The sequence below is a fragment of the Phacochoerus africanus genome, chromosome 12 (assembly GCF_016906955.1).
Source record: "Phacochoerus africanus isolate WHEZ1 chromosome 12, ROS_Pafr_v1, whole genome shotgun sequence".
In the NCBI taxonomy this organism is placed as follows: Eukaryota; Metazoa; Chordata; class Mammalia; order Artiodactyla; family Suidae; genus Phacochoerus; species Phacochoerus africanus.
Window position 1 is genome coordinate 68,094,898 of NC_062555.1, and position 23,796 is coordinate 68,118,693.

The window sequence follows — 23,796 nt, forward strand, 5'->3', positions numbered from 1 at the left end:
CTTTGAGAAATTAGCTAAAGGCATGGTCCTATCTCCCATCTTTCTGACTACAGGAGGTAACTCCAGAGGCACCTGTAAGAGTCATGGTACTGGTGCCCATTCTCCAGGTAAGAATGTCAGTCCCAGGAAAGATTACATCTTCCTGTCCCCACTCATTTGCTCCTGACAGGACAGTCCACAGAGGCCCCACAGATCCTATTTCCAGCTCACTGAGTGGACTTCCACTCTCCAAAATGATGTCTTCATAGTTCTGGAGAAGTGCAAGATTAAAACAGAAGCAAAATTTATTGAGCACTTAATATATGAGGGGCTCTGTGTTCACATGTTCTCATTTAATCCTTAGAGCGAGAGGCAGGTATCATCGATCCCAGTGAGAAATGAAAAAACGGAGTTAAATCACTTGCACAGAGTCATGGAACCATTAAGAATCCGAGCCTCCATCACTACAAGTTTCTGTCTTCAGTGAGTCTACAACCTAGGTGAAGAGGTAAGACATTGCCATGTGAAATGCTGACCACACACACCCCAAAACATACACACAGCAAAAATACCATAACTCAATAATTTTTTGAAAGGGAAGCAGACAGTTGACATTATTCAGAGGATTTCAAGAGGAGAAAAGTTTTAAAAATCATTAACGTACATTTTTAAAAAGAAAGATGAAATGAAACTGAGTTGATATTTGTGTGGCTGGTAGAATAAGAAGATCAGAAGGGTGTCCAGTGTTGTACAGGCTATGTTTATATTATAAATGTAAATCCTTCCATTTAATCAGCAGCTTCAGTGAGAATAAGTCCCACTTCCCTGGGTATTAATACAAGCGGAAACTGTAGGGCCCTATACGGAAACTTATTAAAGCTCATTGACTCTGACCCTGTAATTCCATTTCTAGAAATCTTGGCCAAGAAGATTAAGAAGAGATTCAGAAAAATATATTAATTAATGCACAACATTTTTACTGAGCACTCGCCCTGTGCTGGCCAGTACGCTTGACCCTGTGACGTGGCTGTGAACTAGAGCAGGAAGTTCCTCTCGGGAGTTCCCAAGCGTGTTCATTGAAGCATGACTTACAACAGAAAACTGTTTTCAAACTAAATGTCCAACAATCATGGGATCTTTAAGTAAACTGTATTATGTCCATGGGGCTGAACAGAGACCAGCCATGAAAAATCATGTTTTCCGGTATATTTAAGAGCACCGGGGGATGTTCAGAGTAGTGTATTACCCCCCCCCCCAAAAGAAATTCCCTCTGGGACTATGTGGCTTTCCACGTCAAGATGTGAGCTTCTCTAATTGCAATGGGAATAAAAAATCTAAGACAGACTCAAAGACAGTAAGTTTCAAGTGCTCCTGCTTACATTAGGATTCTAATTTTCAAAATATTTATATAGGATTCCAATTTTAAACACGTACTTATAGATACACATAAACGAGTGTGGGTATTTCCCTGTGGCAGCATTATGTGCAGTTTTTATTTTCTCGCTGCTGTGTCTTCATATGTTCTGAAACGTGTGTGCTTCACTTATAACACTAAAAAAATTTTTTGAAGCAAAAGAACAAAGTAATTGGCTGTCCTTCTTTTAAGGGGCCTGAGAATAAATACTGGCAGTGTTTCATCTTCTCGGCAGTCCCTCCCATGCATCTTCAGATTTCGAGGCCCGTTTGTGGACATTTTAAAGCCCACACTATAGAAATGTGGCAGGATGCTGTTGGATGAAGAGGTGCAGTTAATTCCATTTCTCATCCAGTTGGTCCCACCGCCGGGAACTGGAAGCACTGGTTCTGCCTCTAAGACACCCTGCTTCCTTGTCCATCACGTCTGGGCAGCTCCAGCCTGAGCGACAAACAGCCCTTCAGCAAGTTTACAAGGTGGATTGTGAGGACCTCACAAAGTTCAGGAAACCACAAGTCACACAAGACATGGGACTGAGAAAATCATACAGGAGTTCTAAAGCCTCGTCTTCAAAACCAAGTGACTAATAGCCAAGCTGTTTCTATAAACTCGTTCAACACATAGTAGGCATTTAATGAACGTGACTTTATATTCCTCTTCCTGATTTATTTTAATCGGACCTTAAGACAGCATGTATCCATAGACTTTTAGAGCTGAGTCAAATGGTCAGAAAAGTGGGAGGGCTATGTGATTCGCCACTGCGATGATATTGCTAGGGAGAGTTTAGGCTATGAAAGGTTGGCGTTATTTCACTTTTAATAACCTAGTGGCCCGCCCAGTAGAAATACATTACCTGGGCTATATGGAAAAAGACAATAACTGGTAAGAGTTAGTGATTACAGTTGATGAGTGACTTCTTTCTTTCAGCGAAAGAAGAACATCTAAGCTGGGGCTGCATTTGGGGGGAGGAAAAGGGGCAGCTGATGATTAAATTAGGCTACTTCTTTAAAATTAGGGTTAGAAGCCTTGCTTCAAAAGGAATTTCATTATGCCTCGCTCTCCTTTTCATATTCAAACCCTGGAGCCAGGATTGAAATCCAGGATTTTTCGGGTGTCTGCATTTTAAAAGATTTTGTTTATGTTAAGGCTTAGGTCACTTTAATAGGTATGTTTTAAGGAAAACATTACCTTTGGGTGACCTCTGGGATTTGAAGGTGAAAATTCAGTCACTGGAAAAAAAAAGGCATCTCAGTTGTCATGGATGAAATCTCTAACCTTAAAGACAATTGTGTGTCATCCTGTGCGCTTCTTCCTACAGCCGTAAAAAACAGTTGAACCACAGCTGGCACAAAGGGGTCCTGATGGATCATGATTCTTGCCTAGAAAAACACAGACCGGTTAAAAATAAACATGTTAATGGAAAACAAATAAACTGGTGGAATTTTATAGAAGCAGCAAAACGTTTCTGTGATCTTCAGGAAGCAGGTTCTAAACCATGCCCACTCAATTCTTAAATTGTTAGTATAAGCTAAGCATTTTACCTCTAGAGAAAAGAATCAAATTGTGCTGGTTATCATATATCAGAATTACACAGGACGTCATCGGTTAATGATCATTTATTCCTAGCTACTTGAAGAATAATATCCAGTAATTATAGCAAATGTAAGTCAAATAGTAATAGCATACTTTACATAGTATAGTAATTATAAGTTATGTCCATGCATCCAGGACAATGGTCTTTTATGCTCAGCATTAAATCTGTACTGCAATTTATTCAGAATACCATCCCTGGGATTGAAGAAAGGACGCTCGCCTATAGAAAGGAAACGTGTCCTTGTTTCCTATTTCCAATAAGTCATTTGAAGAAAACTGCTCTTTGCATGCCTTGCTAAACCCAATTACCACCAAGACATCATAAACAAATACTCATTGCATTTACAGCTGGTTCTTTATTGCACAATGCAAAATGTATTGTTCAAATTTAAACCACTTAAAGGGAGTAAGCATCCAGATTTCTGCATTCATTTAAAATTTAATTGGGAGAAGGAAAAAAAAAAGAAACCTCAAGCATGTGTTGCAGTATTTTCTTATTTAGAGACTGCTGCTAAATGAACAATCGTATAACACTCTCAAGTCTAGCAAACACCAGACGAAAATGTAGGGAGGCGTGTCCGGCGTTGATATTGACTAACCCTGGAATCTACCAGTTTGCTTAAGTGGAAAGACACTAAATAAAAGTTTTGTACACATGGAGGAGGAAATGCAGCCACAAGAAAGGACTTGGTGTACCCCCGGCTCAATAGCATCAGTCACTCTAAATCTTCTGGGGGCTCATTGCAGGTTTAGCAGCAAGTATTGAACACACTGATGCTGTCCTGACTCTGAAGTTAATAGGTCTGTGAATTACACACGTGCATAAATGTACCTCTAAGGGAAAAATTAAATGGATAAAAATACATTGAAGGAAAATAAAAATTTTAAATTCCTGGAGGTTCTTCAGAATGTGTAACAACACTCTCACGGGCAGCTCCAGCCTTCCAGAAAGAATCTCCTTCTAGGCTTTCTGTCCTGCAAGGAGATTGTTCTTCTACCTGGTCACAGACACCCACCAGTTAGGTTTTTGCTTAACTGTCTCCTTCTTCAGGAAGCCTTCCCTGCTTCTTCCCCCACCGTCTGATGTTACCTGCTCTTGCTGGACTCCATGAACAGCCTTTGCTTTTCCCTGATTATCTTCCATATCATTTTAATGCAGCTGCTTATTTATTTCTCTACTAGTCTCTCCTCAGAGCAGACAGGCAGGAGACACTGTTCCAGATCAACATCAGACATCAGGTGCACACCGCACTGGCTGGCACAGAGCATGAGCCCAGTGGGTGTGTGTTTTGTTAGTGGAAGACCCTTGGCCTGGCTTCTCGTGTTGCTGTCTAGAGAACAGCTTTGGTGATGAGGTTGGGGGAGAGGCAAGTTTTCAGGAAGGGGCCAAGGAATAGCAGGAGGGCTACTGAGAAAAGGTCTACCTTGGTGCAGTGAAGTTGGATCCTTTAATCTTTAAGCAGGTGTCCGTCTTTTACCTTGATTCCTTTCTCTATCCTTCCCTTGCTTTAATTTTATGCATTATAGCTTCTCAGAGCCCTTTAATATATACTAATGTTTATTATTAAACTCTAAGAAGGGCATTTTTTCAAACGTACTTGCTCATGGAACCTTCTGTTCCAAAGCATCCACCGAGATATGCGATACATTGTTCTCAGGGAACACAGTTCGAGAAGCTTTGTCCTGGGTCACCCTTTCTGTAATGCTGCATAATTTTTTATCACTGAATCTGTAACATGGGGATGAAAATTATCTGCAGTGATCTGATAGGAACAATGAGTATGTTATTGTGAATCAAAGCATCCATTGATCTCATTGACCTATGACGTGATAAAGATTAGTGGGACATCGTAGAAAGGGGAGGTATCCCTTGAATGACGAAAGGGAAAGAATCCACATAGAGAAATCTGCATAGATCCATGAACTTCACGTCTAACAAATTTCCAGACTCCTGTTTGTTTTTCATCGAACTGTATTCATCAAGCACATGGTTCATGTAACTGTGTTTAGTTCAGCATGTATTCCTATGTCTTTGTTTAATATTTAGGTGAGCAATCTTGGAAGTGCTGAGGGTCTTCAGCAATGTATCTCTTTCTCTTTAAAGCCAAATCTCCCGACAGAAAGCATCACCACGTGAAGAATGCACCTGGGACACCTTCTCTAACCCTCCCCAGCCTCTCCGCCACCACACCTGACGCGCCCTCTGCAATACAGGTATGGATGAGATTTTGCTTGTTTGTTTCCTCATTTTCCACCACACTTGTCCTTCTGCAATAACACAGATACTGGGACAACGATATCATTGCGAGTGGCCACCGTCTTGCATTCAGGGCAGGAAGAGAGAGAAGAAAGGGCCAGGTGAACCGAGGCTCTTATGTCCAGGAATAAAAGGAATAACAAGCATAAAGTTAACTGCAAGCCTGCAATGTTATTAAGTCATTTTGGAGACTCTAAGTTCTCATGCTGTATGCTGATATTTCGACTTTGTGGTTCACAAAATTTCTGTTATCCTCTGTCTCTGAGGAGACTGGGAAAGGCATTGAGGGGTTTAGAATCATTGCTACTTACTTTGAGGTGAGAATGCGGTCATTTTGAAATTGAGGTGAATTGTGCTCACAGTAAAATTTTAGAAAAATGGAGGAAAGATTCTGGAAAAAGAGAAAAGGCTACAGGATTTTCCACGAGTCTTATCCATGTCAATTATCAAAATGAGTGAAATTAATTGGCATTAAGTTAAATCAAAAGGAGACAGGCAATGCTCTACATATGGTTACTTTTAAATTTAGCCTATACCCAACTAAAGCATCAGTTTCAAGGGTGAAACAATAAGTTAATCTTCTAAACATTATGTCAAATATACAAGTACCTCAAAACATCTAGCAGTTTTGGCTGTGTGACTCCATGATTAGACTTTTCAAAACTGCAGAAGAAATGAACAAATTCCCATAAACTTGGGAACATAAAATGACATGCAGTTACTATCCTGTGGTCCCTCTGGGTCAGAAGTCCGGCATTTCCTTGTGGTAGTAGGATTCAAGGAAGCTTGCTTTAAAATGCCAGCTCTGGGAGTTCCCGTTGTGGCCTAGCAGGTTACAAACCCAACTAGTATCCATGAGGGTGCAGGTTCGATCCCTGGCCCGGCTCAGTGGGCTGAGGATCTGGCGTTGCTGTGAGCTGTGGTGTAGGTCACAGACGTGGCTCAGGTCTGGTGTTGCTGTAGCTGTGGTGTAGGCTGATTTGACTCCAGCCTAGGAACTCCCATATGCCACAGGTGCAGCCCTAAAAAGCAAAAAATAAAATAAAATAAATAAAGATTAAAAAAAAATAAAATGCGAACCCAGGAGTTTCCTAGTAGCCTAGTGGTTAAGGATTCAACAAACGCTGTCACTGCTGTGGTTCAGGTTCCATCCCTGGCCCAGGAACTTCTGCATGCCATGGGCATGGCCAAGAAAATAAAATTAAAATAAACTAAAATAATCAAATCAAATCAAATCTGCCAGCCCACAGTGGAGTCTCCATAATCAAGTGGTCCCAAGAGCGGCATTCAACTGCTTGCCAAGGATGGATAACTCCCAGGTTATTCAGGAGGCCCCGTGGGGGAGGGTGGATCCCGGGAAATGGGGGGGAAGGTGCAGGCCCCACTCCTACTTGCTCAGAACCAGGTTTCCACGATGTGAGAAAACCCGAGTCACGGTGTTGCTTTGTGTGGTTTTTGGCTTTGGAGTTCTGGCCGTCATCACAGTTTCGATTAGACTGAGGCAAGAAAGCAAGAAACCTCCTTTTACTCACCGAGACTCACCGATGCATCGCAGCCTTTAGCTTTGGGCTATGGCTGCATTTTAAGCCTACAGCAAACATTTTAAGTCTGCAACAAACATTTTAAGTCCAGTAACATCTGAAATAATTGTAACATCTGAAATAATTCTTCCATTTTTCTAAATAATAAAGTAAAATACCTTAAAGGTAAACCCTTATGGTACAGCTGTTCTCATGTTTGCAATAGTTAACGGTATCTGTTCACTTTCTTCTTAGCAGCCTGCTAAGGTGTAACTACTATACCTTGTAGAATAAGCTCATGCTGCAGAGGTAAAAACTAGAATTACAAGACATTGCTTAATTTTCTCACATTTTAACTATTTCAAATGCAACTTTCAGTTAAAATGCAGAAAATTTTTATAGCTTTTTTTTTTTCTTTCTAACCAACCTGGCCTAACTGGACCTACACATAGTAGATAAATAATACTGTAAAGTTAGTAAACAGAGGAGGGGGACTATTAATCATAAATATGATGAAAATAGAACCCCACCACTTAGAAACCAGTGAAAATTTCTTCCTGTATTTGAAAACAATGCCATAATATGGACCTTTAAAGGATTTTTAATTAATATTTATTTTTAGAAATCCAGGGCGATTAAAGTCTTGATTCCCAACCTGAATATTTTCAGTTTCCATATTGAACACTTGAAAACCACTAAACCAAAGTTCACTGAGCTTTTCATGATAACAGGAAATCCTCTCACCACAGCATGTTCAAAATTAGGAAAGCATTCTGATCATTTGATAAAGCACAAGCCAGTTAGACTATGATGCACCTTTTAAGAAATGATATGAAAGAAGGATAATGTGGAATTTCCAGAAGAGCTGCTTTTGTTTGTTTGGGATGTTCACCCAGGAAAGTAAATTGCCAAATAAGGACAGAAGCATAAATTAGGTCAAGAGACAGCTCAGACATCTTTATGGAAGGGGAGAATTGATGGGTCCAGCCTCGGAGCAGGGAGGTGGAGCTAAAGGGCATGAGCTTGTCTTCCATCAAGCAGTCCTTGCAGGCAGTGAACAGCAATGTCTCTAAAAAATGTCACTTTTCAGGATATCCCTTTTATATGCATTTGCCAAGCAAGGGTGACATGGGAAGACAACCCTTTATTGGAGCGGCCCGTTGGTCAGATACAACTAGACTTCCTGGAACCAGAATCTCAAATATGAGTGTGGCTGACCCAACCCCTAAGATTTCCAAGTTGACATTGCCCCGTGGTTAACACTGTGAGGTTTTCTGGTTTTTTTTTTTTTTTTATGAGTTCTTAAAAAACAAACCTTATTCTAAATATGGTTACTCTGAGGAAAATGAATCCTTATTGACCTAAGCATATTCTAAACATCTTTATGACACACAGAAACATAAATTCTTAGGTTATTGATTTAGCAGGCAGTTGAAAAAAATAGGACTCTGGGGGGAAACAGAGCAATCCTCTGATTTGAGTCTTATGAAAAATTCAGTTTTTGTGGACTTCATGAAGGAGGTGTGGTCGCGTGGCGATCTTTATGCACTTCTGGTTGATGGTCACGTTAGCCATCTCTCAACCGCCAGCCTCCCAAGTCCTTGGCAGCTGGTTATAGTCACCTTTTAAATGAAGACTACATGGAGGGCTGCTGTTCCCTAAACAAGGTACTTAAACAATATAGTGAAAATGATGGTGGCTCCTTCCAGCAGGCAGCCTAGAGAAGTGGGGATGAGCCAAGACCTGGCAATCCCATTACAGGCATCTGGGTGGGAATGTCAACTACTTAAAATTGACAGACAACCTTTCTTTTGAAAAATCTGTGAAATGAACCAAAAAAAATAGTAGCCACCAGCTGTGGACATGATCTGAAATAAGGTATGCAATCTGACTAGCACTTGGGAAGTTCAGTAAGACTAAGTTAAAATTACTGCTGGGAACCAGGTATTATTTTACTAAGCATGTTTTATTTTTGTCTCATTTACATTGTTTTACATTTTTAAATCCTTCCTCCAATAGAGTGTGGAATATGCGCGCGCGTGTGTGTGTGTGTGTGTGCGTGTGTGTGTGTGTGTGTGTGTGTGTGTGTGTGTTGATCTGAAGGGGGCAGTGGGGGTGGCAGTGCCTACTCACGACATCAGGGCATGGGCATTATGGTCACAGCGGCTTAAATAAATTTCTCTAATGAAATAAAGTCGAATATGCATTTAAACAAAAGAAGTCCCAAGAACAACCCATTCATTTCACAGATGAGGGAAACAGACTTTGCAAGGATCCACGTTAACCTGATAAGGCCATGTGGCTAGGAAGTGGCAGAACCAAAATTTAAACTCCAGTCTGTCTGTCTCCAGAGCCTGTTGTTTCCCGCTCAGCAGGGTGAGAGAAGGGCTCGAGTTCTTTTTTTTCATTTCCCTGAAGACCAAAGAATATAGTATTCCCCCCAAAAGAAGGAAAGGACTCCTACACTCCGTAGCTCTTCTGATACATTGTGTTACAGCTAAGTCTGATGCCTGGATCTACCAAAAACATTCTCAGCAGCAGGTCCCATTGTGGCTCAGTAGGTTGCAGGTTCAATTCCTGACCTCCTTAGAAGGTTAAGGATCTGGCATTGCTGCAAGCTGCAGTATCAGTCGCAGGTGCAGCTTGGATCAGTGTTGCTGTGGCTGCCTTGTAGGCTGGCTGCTGCAGCTGATTCAACCCCTAGCTTGGGAACTTCCATATGCCACAGGTGCTGCTCCTAAAAAAAAAAAAAAAAAAAAATTCTGACCGGTAAAATAACTTCCTTTCCAGTCTTTTAAACATCATTTTGCTTTTCCTAGAAAATTTAATTATTCATGAGTTCATTCATTCAATAGTCGTAAACCATCTATTATGCACTCAGTGCTGGGCTGGGCTCCACGTAAATGCAATCTAACAGAAGAGGTTGACTTGGGTATTAAGTAAGGGCATAAATTCCAAGCTGGTGTGATAAGCAGAGAAGCTTCAAAAGAAATGCAATTAAATCAAATTAGGAAGCAGAGTTGCAGTTCAGTTACAAGATGGATGCTGTCTGACACATTTTTTGGACAAGTTAGGTAGTGGATGAAAAATTCAAGACCCACGAGGGAAATCATGTTGGAAATTCAAACAAACTTTCTCAGTTAGGACCAGTGTGTTGATACTAGAAATGGGGAAAAAAAGTGATGGGTTATTTTAAGAAACATCTCCTTCTTAAAGTCATATACAACATTTGTTTTTTACTAAATAAACTGATAAGACTAGACGCTAAAAATGTGCATATCAAAATGGATGTTTCCATGTTGCTCAACCAAATGCCTAAGGATTAATTGTATTTATGGACTCATGGAGTTCCTGTTGCGGCTCAGCAGGTTAGGAACCAGTAGTGTCTGTGAGGAAGCAGGATTGATCCCTGGCCTGGCTCAGTAGCTTAAGAATCTGGCATTGCCAAAAGCTTCAGCATAGATTGCAGATGAGACTTAGATCCAGTGTTGCTGTGGCTGTGGTGTAAACCCACAGCCGCAGCTCTGATTTGACCCCTAGCCCAGGAATCTCCACATGCAGCAGCAGGTGAGGCTATAGAAAGAAAACGAATTTATATTTATGGACTCACATCCTTTCTATTTGAGAAGAGGGGATTGTACTTCTCTCCGCATATGAAGTACAATGTATGCTAGATGTTAGACAGTTAGCAGTGTGGCATGTCCATTGAATTCTACTGATTTATCCTCTTTTTTTTTTTTTTTTTTTTTTGCTTTTTAGGGCCACACCCACAGCATATGGAGGTTCCCAGGCTAGGGGTCAAATTGGAACTACAGCTGCCGGCCTACACCACAGCCACAGCAACAGAGGATCTGAGCCACATCTGCGACCTACACCACAGCTCACGGCAACGCCAGATCCTTAACCCACTAAGTGAGGCCAGGGATCAAACCTCATGTGTCCTAGTTGGATTCGTTTCTGCTGCGCCATGACGGGAACTCCTGATTTATCTTCTTTTGTTCCATTTTGATGTAACACGTTTTCCTAATAGATATTACAGTATGACTATTTGTAGACGAATCATCTATCAGTCATAACAACAAACTATAGGGTCATATAAACATCTGGCTCTCTCCTCTACCCTCTCTGTTCCTAGCAGCTGTGGTTGCTCCAAGCTCTGAGCTCTGGTTGCTCAAGCCAGAACATCTGCGAGTTTTCCATTACATTTTAATGGCCGGCATGAGGTAGACCAGGGCCTGCCAACGGTCTCAAAGCCGAATAAAAAGGAAACTCACGTCAAACAGTTTCCTTCTGGCAGTCAGCCTGCCTCCTCGATCTTCCTGCTTTGGGCTTCCTTCTAATGCCCTCACAGAGTAATTTTTAATATTTTATCCAGGGTATATAGTTATCTGCAACAGGGTTAATACCAATGGCACTTACTCAGCTGTAAACAAAAGCAGAACACCAGACTCAAAGGTCATGGAGTCAAAATGTCACTATTAATATCACTTTTTAAAAAGTGCCTCAAGACTATCCAGATGAAGACTCCTTCAATATCTTTTTTTTAATGAGTATGAAAAATCTTTGTCTAGTACAGAGAATTTCTTTACAGTGTTTACAAGTCTTCAAAAACTAGAGAATCATGTTGTAATTTCAGACTGATTCGTTTCAAACACCTAGTCACTACTAACTTTGGATGGCAATCAAGATGGCCCATTTAGGCAATTGTGAAAGAATCTTAGGCCACTTCTTTACAAATATCCTGTGAAAATAAACCAGAATCCAGGGATTTCCAAGTTGTCTAATTTGCTTAATCAACTTGCTGGCAAGGGTTAAGAAGATGGCCATAGAGAAATAGCTATCAATATAAAAAAAAAAAAAAAGATCTTGAAATAATAAAACATGCTGATACACGTAGACATCACAGAATTTGTAATCTAAGATTGATGTGTTTGAGCTTGAGATTTAGAATGGGCAGATACTGAGAAGCAGATGAAAGAAGAATCATTTTAAAAACGTTTTCCAGGCTATTTTTGGTCACTAGTTTAAGACACTTGAACTGGCTTCAGTTTAGTACAGAATTATAGCATCTAGAAGTCTCTCATTTATCTCATCAGAAATAGGGCTCAGTATCTGAAATTGTATCACTTTTTGTGAGACAACCTACCTTTAAATTCCTCTTCATCATTCTCTATCATTTAAAGGCCCTAGTATAACAATATACATCAGTTATGCAGTTCTACTCAATTTTTATATTTATCACTACAAATAGATCTTTGGCTATAACAAAGATGCACTAGTATCGTTTGCATGTAGGGGATACTGAAACCTATTTCTACCTCTTCAGTAATTGGAAATGGTATTTGAGAAACAAACGTTAAAATTAAAATTTAATGAAACCAACCCAAAATATGCAGAGTCAGCTTAGGAAGATAAAATGAATTCCAGGCCAGAAAGATTAGATAGCACATGGGTTGTACTACATTATTAATATGCCTGTAGAGAGAGGGTGTGGACAGAAGGGAATTGCTCAGCTCTGGAAGCAGTGGAAAAGGGATCACTAGAGCAAACCATGGCAACATCCATTCAAACAGGGCAAGGTTTTGAGCAAAGAAGAGATAGGATTTATTTCGGGAAAAGTGGCATTAAAAAAAAAAAATTGCCTCGGCCTATAACCAGTGAGACTACCCTGAGGTCAGGTATAACCCTACTATGGAGATGGCTGCATCCAAAAGTCTCATTCACTCACTCACTCATTTGGTTATTAAGCAACCTTCTACTGGATGCCAGCAGGATGCTGATACAGGGCAAGAAGCTGATCATATGATGGTGAGCTAACTAGACAGAGCCCACATTTGTTAAGCTTTCATTCTTTTTTTTTTTTTTCCTTCGCTGTACCCATGGCATGTGGAAGTTCCCAGGCCAGAGATCAAACCCACACCACAGCAGTAACCAGGGCCTCTGCAGTGACAATGCTGGATCCTTAACCCACTGAGCCACCAGGGAACTCCAAGTTTTTGCTCAAATAAGAATGATAAGCAATTGTTGAGTGTTCACAGCTGGAGTATAATGACAGATAGTGATGAGTTCTGTGAAGGACATTTTTAGGAGGTGATGAAATATTAAGAAATGAATTTAGGGGAATCTGGCTCAGCAGGTTAAGAACCCAACCCGTGTCCATGAGGTTGCGGTTTGATCCCCGGCCTCGCTCAGTGGGTTAAGGATCCAGCACTGCTGCAAGCTGCAGCATAGGTCTCAGCTGCAGCTTTGATTCACCCCCTAGCCTAGGACCTTCCATGTGGCACAGGTGTGGCCCTAGAAAGAAAGAAAAAATAAATTAAAAAAGAAATGCGATGGGATGTAGCCCCAGGCATTCAGTCTCCAGAACGCATCTTCGTAAATTACATTTATGTCAGCCAAACAGACCAGCTGAGAGGGCCACTGTTAACTTGCTTTTAGATGGGGCTTTTATTTTCAGATTCACTCTTGCCATCAGGCCAGCTCTGACAGAGCTGCCCAACCCCTGGTCCTTTACCTTCACCATTCCTTTGCATTTTCTTTTCCACAAACAGATCCTGAAAGCCAGAGTCAGATTCTCCTGCTACTGCTACAGCCCTGCCAATTCATGGCCCAGCCTCGTCACTGTTCAGAAAGTCCATATGAAGGGATTGGGGTCATTGGGCTTTCTTTCGGGTGCTTCTATCCCCCCCTGCTGATTTCAGCACTATAAAGGCTGGGGGGAGGGGGACCCCATTGTCCGTGGGAAAGGAGTAAAACAGTGTGTTCCAACAACTGCAACCCAAACACACAGCTTTTCATTCCACATGTGGCATATTGATACTAACAGCATTCTGTGAAAAACTCAAAGGAAATGCAGCCCATTGAGTTTCTAAAAAAAGGATAGTCTTTTCGAGACTCACTGAAGTCTAATGTATGACAAGCTTCATTTCAAACACGCTTTAAAAATGTGATGTAAGCCTGACAAGTTAGACTTTGTAACTTGGCAGAGGCAAAGTTTTTGAAATGTATTTATATATGCGTTGGGTGTAAACGGTTATTGTACTGGAAAACTTCTTGAAAGGGATTTTTATAAGTCTCATCTTGTCTCTCTCAAGTGGCTGTTAAAAATAGAGAGGTTATTGGCAACTATTTTCCCTTGTCTTAGAGGAGGATTAGCTTAATCCTGGTGAAATATCTTAACACTTCACCATATTCAATTTTATACAACTAAACTTTTATTAGGCACAATGCTAAAATAACTGCAGGTATCCTAAGCGATCCAAAAGGTATACATTTGTCAGGTTTGTTTTTACAGACCTGTGAAACTTAAACACTGTTCCCTAAACGAGGTGTTTTTTGCTTTCCTGCCTATGCTTAAATTATTTTAATTCAAGATTAGTATTTACTTCTTTGGGGTTTTTTTCTATAAAATGTTAGATTTCCTCCAGGAATTTACTTAGCATGATAGAATTAGTCAAGGAGACATTTCAGTTTCCAGGATGCAATCTACAAAACCATTCGAGATCCTTTTTTTAAAAATAAACTTAGTTAGATTTAGGGCGTGTATGTGTACTATCCTGTTTTCCTTTCCAATTATAAAAACTCCAATTATGACCTTTGGCCTCTCACCCCCTCATTCCAAGCTGATGGAAGGCCAAGGGAAATCAGCGAATGTGCCCTAACACCCCATCCACTCTTTCAGCTTTTTTCTTCTCTGGTGTCTCCTGCATTCATCCTCCTCCTCATTTTCAAATATCCACTGCCCTTCTAGGAACAAAACCTGGTATCAGGAAATAATCTGCCTCTGTCACTGATAGAGCAGTTTGGATATAGCCCTACTCATTCCCTCTCACCGAGGTATTTGTCTCTTAAAACTTATTTCTACTCTTGAAATAAAAGAGTGGGTCCTTGGTAAAGAACTTCAAAGGACTGTAAAGACAGGCACCTTGTGGAGATGTGGTCTGGACCTGGAGCATCCCGGGTCAGGACCACAGGGAAGGAGAGATGGAGGACATGCGCGGGCCCCTTATTGCCTCCAGAGTCACCCGTTCTGCTCCTGACCCATTGGCCAGGGTAATTTATGTGCCTGGAGCCAGTTATGAGGGAAGTCAGGAAATGTGAGCAACACGTGGCTGTGTGCTCAGCAAAAGTGACCTTGGCTTCTTTGGCTCCCTTCTTCCTACACAGAAAGCACACCCGGCATCTCCCCCAAAGGAGATCAGCCCAAATCCTGGCTGGTCCCTGTGCTCAACTCACATTCCAGACAATGCCCGGGGGTGTCTTCAGCAAGACTGGAGAGGATCTTGATCTGGGCGTGTGTGAACTAAAACAGACACATTGTCCTCACACACGCACCCCCAACCGCCACCGTGAAACAATACCAGGAGGAGCCCAGTGGGCCCTTCCATTCGGAAAGGGAAGAACGGATCAGAAAGCACCTGGTCAACCTGGTAGGGCCTTTACTCTGAGCTCTGAAGATGCCTCCGCCGGGTCTCTTGTTCCATCCCAAGCTCCATCGGCTGGGCATTCCTCTTATCCATTTTCTAACCTGTCTACAGAGCAAGGGAGTCTTGGGGGGGGGGTCCTCTTTAAAAACTGTTCAGCTTTCCAGCCCACTTCCAACTTTGGGGATTTTGATGACCCAAGAGGTGCTTTAAATTTCATCAAAGCTGATTTTTTTTTTTTCCAGGCTTAGTTTCTTTGGCAGTTCATTTCTCCCCCAGACTAAGTAGGTTTCTTATCTTCTTAGTCTGGATGCCTTTGGCCTCTCGCACAGGAAAGTTAGGGACCTGGGACTGAATGCATGCTGTTACCTGCAAATTCAATCCTCCCAGCCACCCTGAGATTAAGGCATTGCCATTCTGACCAATTTAGAGACGGAGAATGCGGCAGGAGCTTCTCTGCGAGACAGGTGGCCTTCTCAGGACACCTCAGAATATGCGCACGTAGGACGCTGACCTTGCCCCCGGGGACCTTTTGTTGGCCACACTGAGGAGCCCATTAGGTTTGACCCAGATAACTAAGGAGACACTAAAACACCAAATTTGGAAACTGGACTCTTTCCCCAAAATACAAGACTTGTGGCCACTATGTACGTCACATATACGATTTCTCTTTCTTTTACTCCACACATCAGGCTGTTGGTCTGTTGGTTGTGTGTGAGCCAGGCACTGAGAAGTCATATCTGGCCAGGGAGGTACCTAGCTCTACGGTGTGGGGTTCACCAGGAGAGACTGGGTACCATGTATGTGTTACAACACTTAGAACCTTGCCTTGCACATTAAGCTTGGTAAGTACCTTTTACTTACTAAGATAATGAGTTCACACACACACACACACACACACACCTTACTTCCTGTTTGTACCCATGGCTTAATCTGTACAGACACAATTGAAGGTGGCAGCGGCTGGCTCTGATTTCTCGCCATGAGCTTTAGACAGCTCACGCTGTGGGGACTGACATTTCCAGGTCACAGTCAAAAGGCACAGCCAAGGCTCTGGTCGTGTCTAATTCTTTGCTGCACATGTGCTACCTGGCCTCCGAGCATAATTTTGTTTTAGAAACGAATTGCATTAAAGACTCCTCGCGAGCACTGATTTAAATCCTGCCCTGCCAGCTCTCTTTGGGGGATTCAGTTCCATCGCTGAATTCTCTAAAAGAAACCTCGTCTTGATTCCAGTCAGCTCTAAAGAAATGCAAACCCTCGGAAAGTTCTCCCACCTCCTCCTTAGCCTTTTTAAAAAACGTGGTTGATGGTGAAGATTCAGAACATTTCCAAGTGCAAACTGCCTCTAAATCGAGGCCCTGTGCCCACATAAACGGCGGCGGCAGGGCCAGCATTAGGACAAGGCGCCCAGGGACCCGACTGGGACACGGGACTGAAAAGGGTGCCCCGACTCGTCAGTATCAGGATTAGAAATATATAAATGCACATACTAAAAAATAAAAAGGGGTGCAAAACATGCACAATGGACAAAATAGCACGTTTTGGAATAAAGACACATTGTTTATTCCTTTTACAAACAAATACGTGAAGGGAACAGTCGTTTCCAATCAGCTCTGGGCTTAAGGTCAAAGAGGTCCCGGTGTTCCTAGGAGTGGGATTCTAGAGGGTGACAGATGGCAGTGACACAGAGATGGGGCAGCACAGGGCTTTCTGTGTCGTCACTGCTTTTCAGATTCTAGAGCTGGTATTGCTTTTCTCCTTGGGTCACAGGTGAGCAGGTCTTTTGATAAATGCATATAGGGGCACACCTTTTTCCTTTCTCCCCAGGCCCCAGCAGGGCCCAGCCAGCACTGATTCATGGTTCTGGCTCCCTTCCGTCAGAGCCACTGGTGACCCAGGCACCCCTCTCCCACCTTCAGGCTCTCAAGCTTCAAATCCATCCAGACTCTCCTCCGCTTCTCACCTCCTGCTCCTTTCAATCAAGGTGCAGTGATTCCAGGCTTTGGATGTAGAAGCTCTGAGCAGAGGACTCAAAAGAATCTGGAACTGGGGATCAGAGCTACTCACAGCTGGAGCCAGATCAAAATTAGTGTGATTTTAGCAAAACACAGCCTGACCGAATTGCCATTTCTATTTCAGCACATCATGTACTGAACCGCTGCAGGCCACACTGAAGAACTGCCCTCTGGTTGTCACATTGCTCCCCGGGGAAGGTGCGTTCTTGGTCCCCAAATCTCTGAAGAGCACAGCTCTGTACCCTGAAGGCTGGCAGGACTTACTTAGGAAAACTGTCGCTTTGAGGCCCACACAGCCTAGAAAAACACGAGTAAGTAGGTGTTTGGTTTACTCTACAAAATAAGAAGTACACTTGAATTTTTGTATGTCCATCACTTTTGGATGTTTCCATAACTGACAATTCCTCTTTAAGAGAATGCGTAAAGTGTATGTTTTTTAATATTGCTTTGGAGTCGTGCTTGCATGCCCAGGAGTCTCACAAATTCTTCCCATTTCCCTTAGGGAGGGTTGGTAAAATAAAGGCAGAGGCTGTGAAATAGGTTTCTAGTGCTCTGTGCAGCCCCCGATAAAGAGACGTGTTCAAGTTGTTTCACACTTTCAGTTGGATGTCGATTGATAACAGTGACCTATTTTGTCTTAACACCTGTCACCAGAGACAGCTTCAATAGCTGCTTCACCGGTTCAAGTCCCTTCTCCAGAGCATGCTCTTTCTTCAACGAGGAGGCTCTAAGCCACCACGAAGCGCCGTAATTGACCCGGGTCCACACATCACATCTAAATAGACACAGAGTAAATTGCACAGCATTTGGAAAAGCATGTTACTCACTGTTCCTCTTTCAACCATAATGACTGTAATTCAATTAGGCTTATTGCCTGTTATTCAATAGGAGCCTACTGTAAAATTGTGCCTTTTGCAATGCAGAGTTCGGAGTTAAAGAGGCTGCTTTGCTTTTGAAAGCTGTGTGAGCGCTCTTGTGTTGGAACAGGATTTTGTTATATTTAAAAACTTTTTCCACTGTTTACTTTATTACCGGGGTCAGATAAAGGCGCTGGAGTCAAAAGCAGTCTTTGCTCTGGGCTGGGGGAACTAAAGAGAGAGAAACCCCAGTGGAAAGCAACGGTGGATTTGTGTTTCCATAGTGCAGAAATTACAGGAACATTAGCAATGTTGGAAGAAAAAGCAACGGGAAGGGGGGAGTGTCCATATTTTCATTCTTCTTCCTCTTCTTCAAATCCACTGCACATAATCCTGAGATATTTTGGTACCAGAATTTTAAAATAGTCTATGAATCATAAATATTTTCAATCTCAAAATTTTTCACTGAAAAAAAAAAAAAACTTCCCAGGCTGAGCCTACCAAAAGGAATTTATGAGTAGTTCCCCTTATCTAGCCATGAAAAAAGAAAAAATACAGAGTTGATTTTTAGATTTAAAATCTTTTTTACAAGTTCAAAGAATTTTTTTATGTAGCTTTAAAAAATATCAGACCTGAGTAGCTTTGATCCAGACGATGGGCTTCAGTTATCCGCTCTATGACGAGTTACTAAAATTCTCTATCTTTCATAACGAAGAGGATTTTTGTCAGCAGTAAATGAGTTAGTATATACGTAAAGTGCTTAGAAGAGTCCCTGGTACATTAAAAAAAAAAAAAAACCCGAAAAAACCCACTGCTTCGCTCTCATTATTGCTGCTATTACTCTTAGGAATAACATTGAAAGTTTGTCCATTCTGCAAAGTCTCCTTCCGTTCATACCTCCATGGAATTCACGATGATGTTGGATTCTTTTCAGTGAACTTGGTGACCAGATGATACCATTTAACATATGATTCTACAGCAGAACCTCCGACTATGAACATCCTATTGCGAATATCCTATACAGGTAAGTAAACTGCCGCTGCTACTTCTGCCAGACAGCTGGAGCTCTGAGGATGCTGTTTGCGCTTCTCTAAATTAGACTTATACTCGTTTGCATGCACATGCATTCGCATGCATGCCCCACCCCACACACACACTTGAGGCCCTAACTAAGTTATATAATTTGGGTAAGCAAGGAAGGTGACTTATACAATACCTAGCACCCACTAGAAGCTTAAGAAATGTTTCAAGGTTTTTTTGTTGAGTTTTTTTTTTTTTTTGGTCAATCCTGAGGCATGCAGAAGTTCCTGGGCAAGGAATCGAGCCCATGCCACAGCAGTGACAACATGGAATCCTTAACCACTAGGCCACCAGGGAACTCCAGAAGAAATACTCTAGGTTTGACTTGACAGCATTGCTCCATAACTTAATAATGACTCTACTAGTCCATATCAAGGCAGGATCTAGACATTCACACAGAAGACACAAATTTACACGAAATAGTTAGAATATCAAAGAATAGGTGTAATAAGTAGGTGTTTTTCTTCCAAAATCGCTTAGAAAATGTTCGTGTCCACTTAGAAAGTATCCCCCATGTAACAGTTATTCCTGAGCAACGGCAGCTCGAACCTGTCCTTTTGTTCAGATATCCTGATATGCGTATGCTATTTGGATTTCTCCGACATTGTATCCACTTGACTTGGCTCAAGGTCACTTTATTGACCTGTTATTCCGAAATCACCGTGAACTCATAGGGAGTGGAATTTTGCACTGAACCGGAGAGCACAGCGTAACTTTCCTTTGACATTTGCACTTTGCGTACAAGCATCTTTTAGTTTTATCATCATGGCCAAGATGGGTCACCTTCATGTTGTCAAATTTCTTAGCCTGTCAGACCTCTTATTAAGGGTGATAATAAATTCAGTTTGTTGAATTTATAGTATGTCATTCCATTCGACGTGTTTCCTTTTCCTGCACCACAGTAAATAAACTAACCAGTTTTTTTTTTTTTTCTACCTTTCCCCATAGAATCAGGCATAAGGGTCAGCTTTGGAAAGACTCGGCTTTGACCTGCTTACATACCACTCACTCCCTCGGTTCCCCGAAACACCTCTCCCAGAAGCTCCAGATCAGTTGCTGGGTGTTAAATGAGATCCAGAACATCAGGCCCAGAGCACAGTGACTGCCTGAGCAGGACCTAGTGACTGAGAAAAGAAGCGAAGGTAGGTTGTGGGTGGTCTGGGGGACAGTGGCAACGGTTGGGAGGCGTAGTGGCAAAGATCAAAGTGGTGACAGGGCTAGGGAAGAAGGCGATGGCAGAACCTAATATGGAAAAATATAGGAAATGTTTTATAGAAAGATGGAAGAGCCCAAATTAAAGGGAAAACAAAATGTAAAACAAAACATTTTAATATGTACAGGTGACTATAAGCTGTGAGTCCTTGATGCATAACCGCTTTATAGGGATAAGCCATCCAGACCCACTCGTGACTCTGCTTAGGGACCAGGACACAGGTCTCCCAAGCAGTGTTTTTGATGTCTCCTACTTTTAATGGCAGAGAAAACAAAACAAAACAAACCAAACAAAAAACCCGAGTCTTGATTCAGAGATATAAATGCACTTCAGCCACCTGAAACCAAACCGTATCTTGGAAGTATATTTTATGTCAAAAATTCATTTCAATTTTTATGCTATTCTACAGAATATCTGTGTTCATCTGAAAGATGTTTTTAACCAAAACCTGGAGAAAATTGAATGTTCTGAGAACTATAGCATGTCTATCCCGCAAATTTTGCAAACCCCTTGGCACGCTGCCCTCCCCTTCCGGGGCACAGAATCATGGTCTCAGAGCAAAAGGTAAGGAGAGGCTTCCAGTGTGGCTGCAAAGCCGGTGATAAAAGTATTCTGGGAAAAACAAGCCTTTATTTTAGATCATCTGCAGATTCCTTGGAGGCATGTGCTTTTTAAAGAGTTCTGACTGTGTCCTGGACAGCTTGGGTGACCTCTTCAGAGAATCTAAGGATGCGACTGAAGTTAGGGAAAGGGGTGGTGTCTTTGTGAAAACAACTAGTGACCGCGACGTGCTGTCAGCAGGTGCGGTTGAACACAGCACTTTGGACAGCCATCTTTGTCTGGACCGGTTGCAACAGGGGACCTGCCGTGCCCAACACCCAGGTGGTTAGCATTGGCACAGCTCCTGGCTGTACTTAAGCTCACGCACTTCCTCCCAAATTAGGTTGTTCTTTAGTTAACTGATGGGGAAAAAAAAAAAAAAAACATTCCTTTTCTGACAGTTGACAGGCTTCTGTACCCCCAAATACCAACCCAAATGGAGGCCTAATTATTTTCTAAATTATGTTGTGCTGTCACAGAGCCTCCTGGGAATCAGGCCTTCTCCGTGTCTTGACTCCTCCTCTGCCCCAGGCTGAGGGAAGCTCACCAGTTGCCACCAGTCTCATCTTGCTTATCCATCCTTGTACTTGTGGGGGGTCGTGTGTAGCTTCCCATCAGTGGGTGGTCCCTCTCAGTCTGCCTTGGATCAGTATAATGGGACACCCTGTGTACCTCCCATGATCTTAAAACACTCTCTTCCTGGAAAGGGGCTCATCTTCAACCGGCCTTTTGTTCTGCTTTCTGCCAAAAAAGCAGGGAAGAACACCTGTCGTTATTTTTTTCGTTTTCAATATGAAACATTACAAGCAGTTTTGTGCATCGGTAATATGAGCGTCTGCCCCAGCCCTGGATGTAGAATTCATCTTTGAAAATTCTCAGAGCTAAGCAGCACCTCTAGAAGTGTCTGAAGGGCCCTCTGCAAGCCCCACTCCCCACATCCCCACACGCAAGTACACATACCGCCCCTGCACTTGTATCTTCCCTACTCTGCTCTGATGCTTCACATTCCTATAACAGGACACATGTATTTCATTCACAAATAAAGGATCTAAAATCCAAATTCTCCGAGTTCCTTGGTGGCACAGCAGGTTAAGGATCCAAGTTGTCACTGCTGTGGCTCCGGTTGCAGCTGTGGCACGGGTTCGATCCCAGGGCCCAGAACTTCTGCATGTCACGGGTGCAGTCAAAAAATTGAAATAAAATAAAATAAAAACAGATGCCCTTGAGAGAGGTGATAATTGCCCTAAAACTGGAGACTGAATGACCTAATAGCTCCTTCCTCTGATGTGTGTCACAGTTACCAAGCTTTTGACTGCAATTAACAGAAAACCTGACTCGGGGAGATTAAACAGTAAGGAAAAGGCCCCAGCTCGCGCCAGCAGACATGCAGAGATGGGGAAGTTCCAGAGTCCGTAAAGCTGGTAGCTGCGCCTCCTCGAGGAAGAATAAAATTCCCTCCACCCACCTGGTCTGTCACCTTCAGTGTGTCCCTCTCTACCCTGGGGGTCGTCCCCTCCTCAACAACTAAATCCCTGCAGCCACTCTCACGGTCAAACAGCAATTTCAAATTCCAGAAGGGGAGAGGAGGGCACATCCCTTCTAAGACTCCCATTGGTGGTGTGAAGACATGTGCAGAACAGCCCTCTAGAGGGTTTCCTGCGGTTTTTTTAGCCAGAATTTGTCATGTGTGCATCTGCCTGATCATGGACAGGCGGCACGGGGGTGTCGTGGTTTTCTCAGACCAGTGATTCTCAAACTTGAACTCTCATAACAGTAACCTGGGAGGGCTGTTTACCACGCACATGGCCAGACATCCCCCCTGCAGGTTGCTGATTTATTAAGTCTAAGATGAGCCTCAAGAATTTACATCATGAGATGCAGATGCTGCTGGTCTTGGGAACACAGTTTGAGAACAAGGATCTAATAAGCCTATTGAAGTTATGAAAGCAGACCAATTGAAGTGGTATATGAGATAATATATATTATTATACAATGTAAATACTTAAATGTAAACTATTAACAACATTCTAACCAATACAATCTGTTCCCATTTCTCTAAGGTCAAGAATTACAGCATTAATCTGGTTCAAATAAACATTCCCATTAGTAGCACTGCCTCACACTGTATTCTTGGTTAACATTGTTTAAAAAATTAGCGTGGTATGAAATATACAACTTTAAAACTACTTTATACAGCCACCATAAAGATATTTTCTGTACACTGTTTCTTAAAGCAGATTGCTTTACAGGATACCCATATTCATAGAATAATGTGCAATACATTTCCTGGTTTGTCACTGAACTTCATTTTCAGACATACCTTTTTAATTGTTATAGATAAGTATTGTTTTATATGTAAGTGCCCCTGATGCTTCAAAACCAAGTAAAAAATAGAGAACATCGTATAAGTTGTTTTCTAAAGTCAGATAAACTTGAACTTTAATTATTATCGCAATCCACAGTTCTTTAGAAGAATTTCTCTTCTCAGATGTGCTGAAGAACTGTTTCGTACAATGCGCAAGTCCAGACTTGAGCAAAGCATGACAAGTGCAGAGGTGTGTGCGTCTCCTTAAATGTAGACACTTCTCTACGTTCAGCAACCAGAGGGAAGTGAATTGGAGACACGAGGCAATTAATGAAACAATTCAAAGTTCAGGTAAAAAATCATTTTCTATTGAATCTTTCCTTTAAAAGCCAGAAAACGTATATCCCTGGCTAAACTGTATGGACCGTTGTGACAATGCCTAATTATATTTTAACATAAACAGACACAAAGTAAATTAAACGACTCACCAATAGTTATTTAATGACAAGGCTTTTTGAAGCCAGAGGACCCCAAACA

General features: G+C 42.1%; 1 long non-coding RNA gene across 1 annotated transcript; it reads left to right on the plus strand.

Annotated features, from left to right (window-relative positions):
* Positions 1–327: 327 nt before the first annotated feature.
* LOC125112408 (uncharacterized) lies at positions 328–17,507 on the plus strand. Its single transcript, XR_007131155.1, has 3 exons — positions 328–487; positions 5,091–5,200; positions 17,329–17,507. It is a non-coding gene; the product is annotated as an uncharacterized LOC125112408 (long non-coding RNA).
* Positions 17,508–23,796: the final 6,289 nt, after the last annotated feature.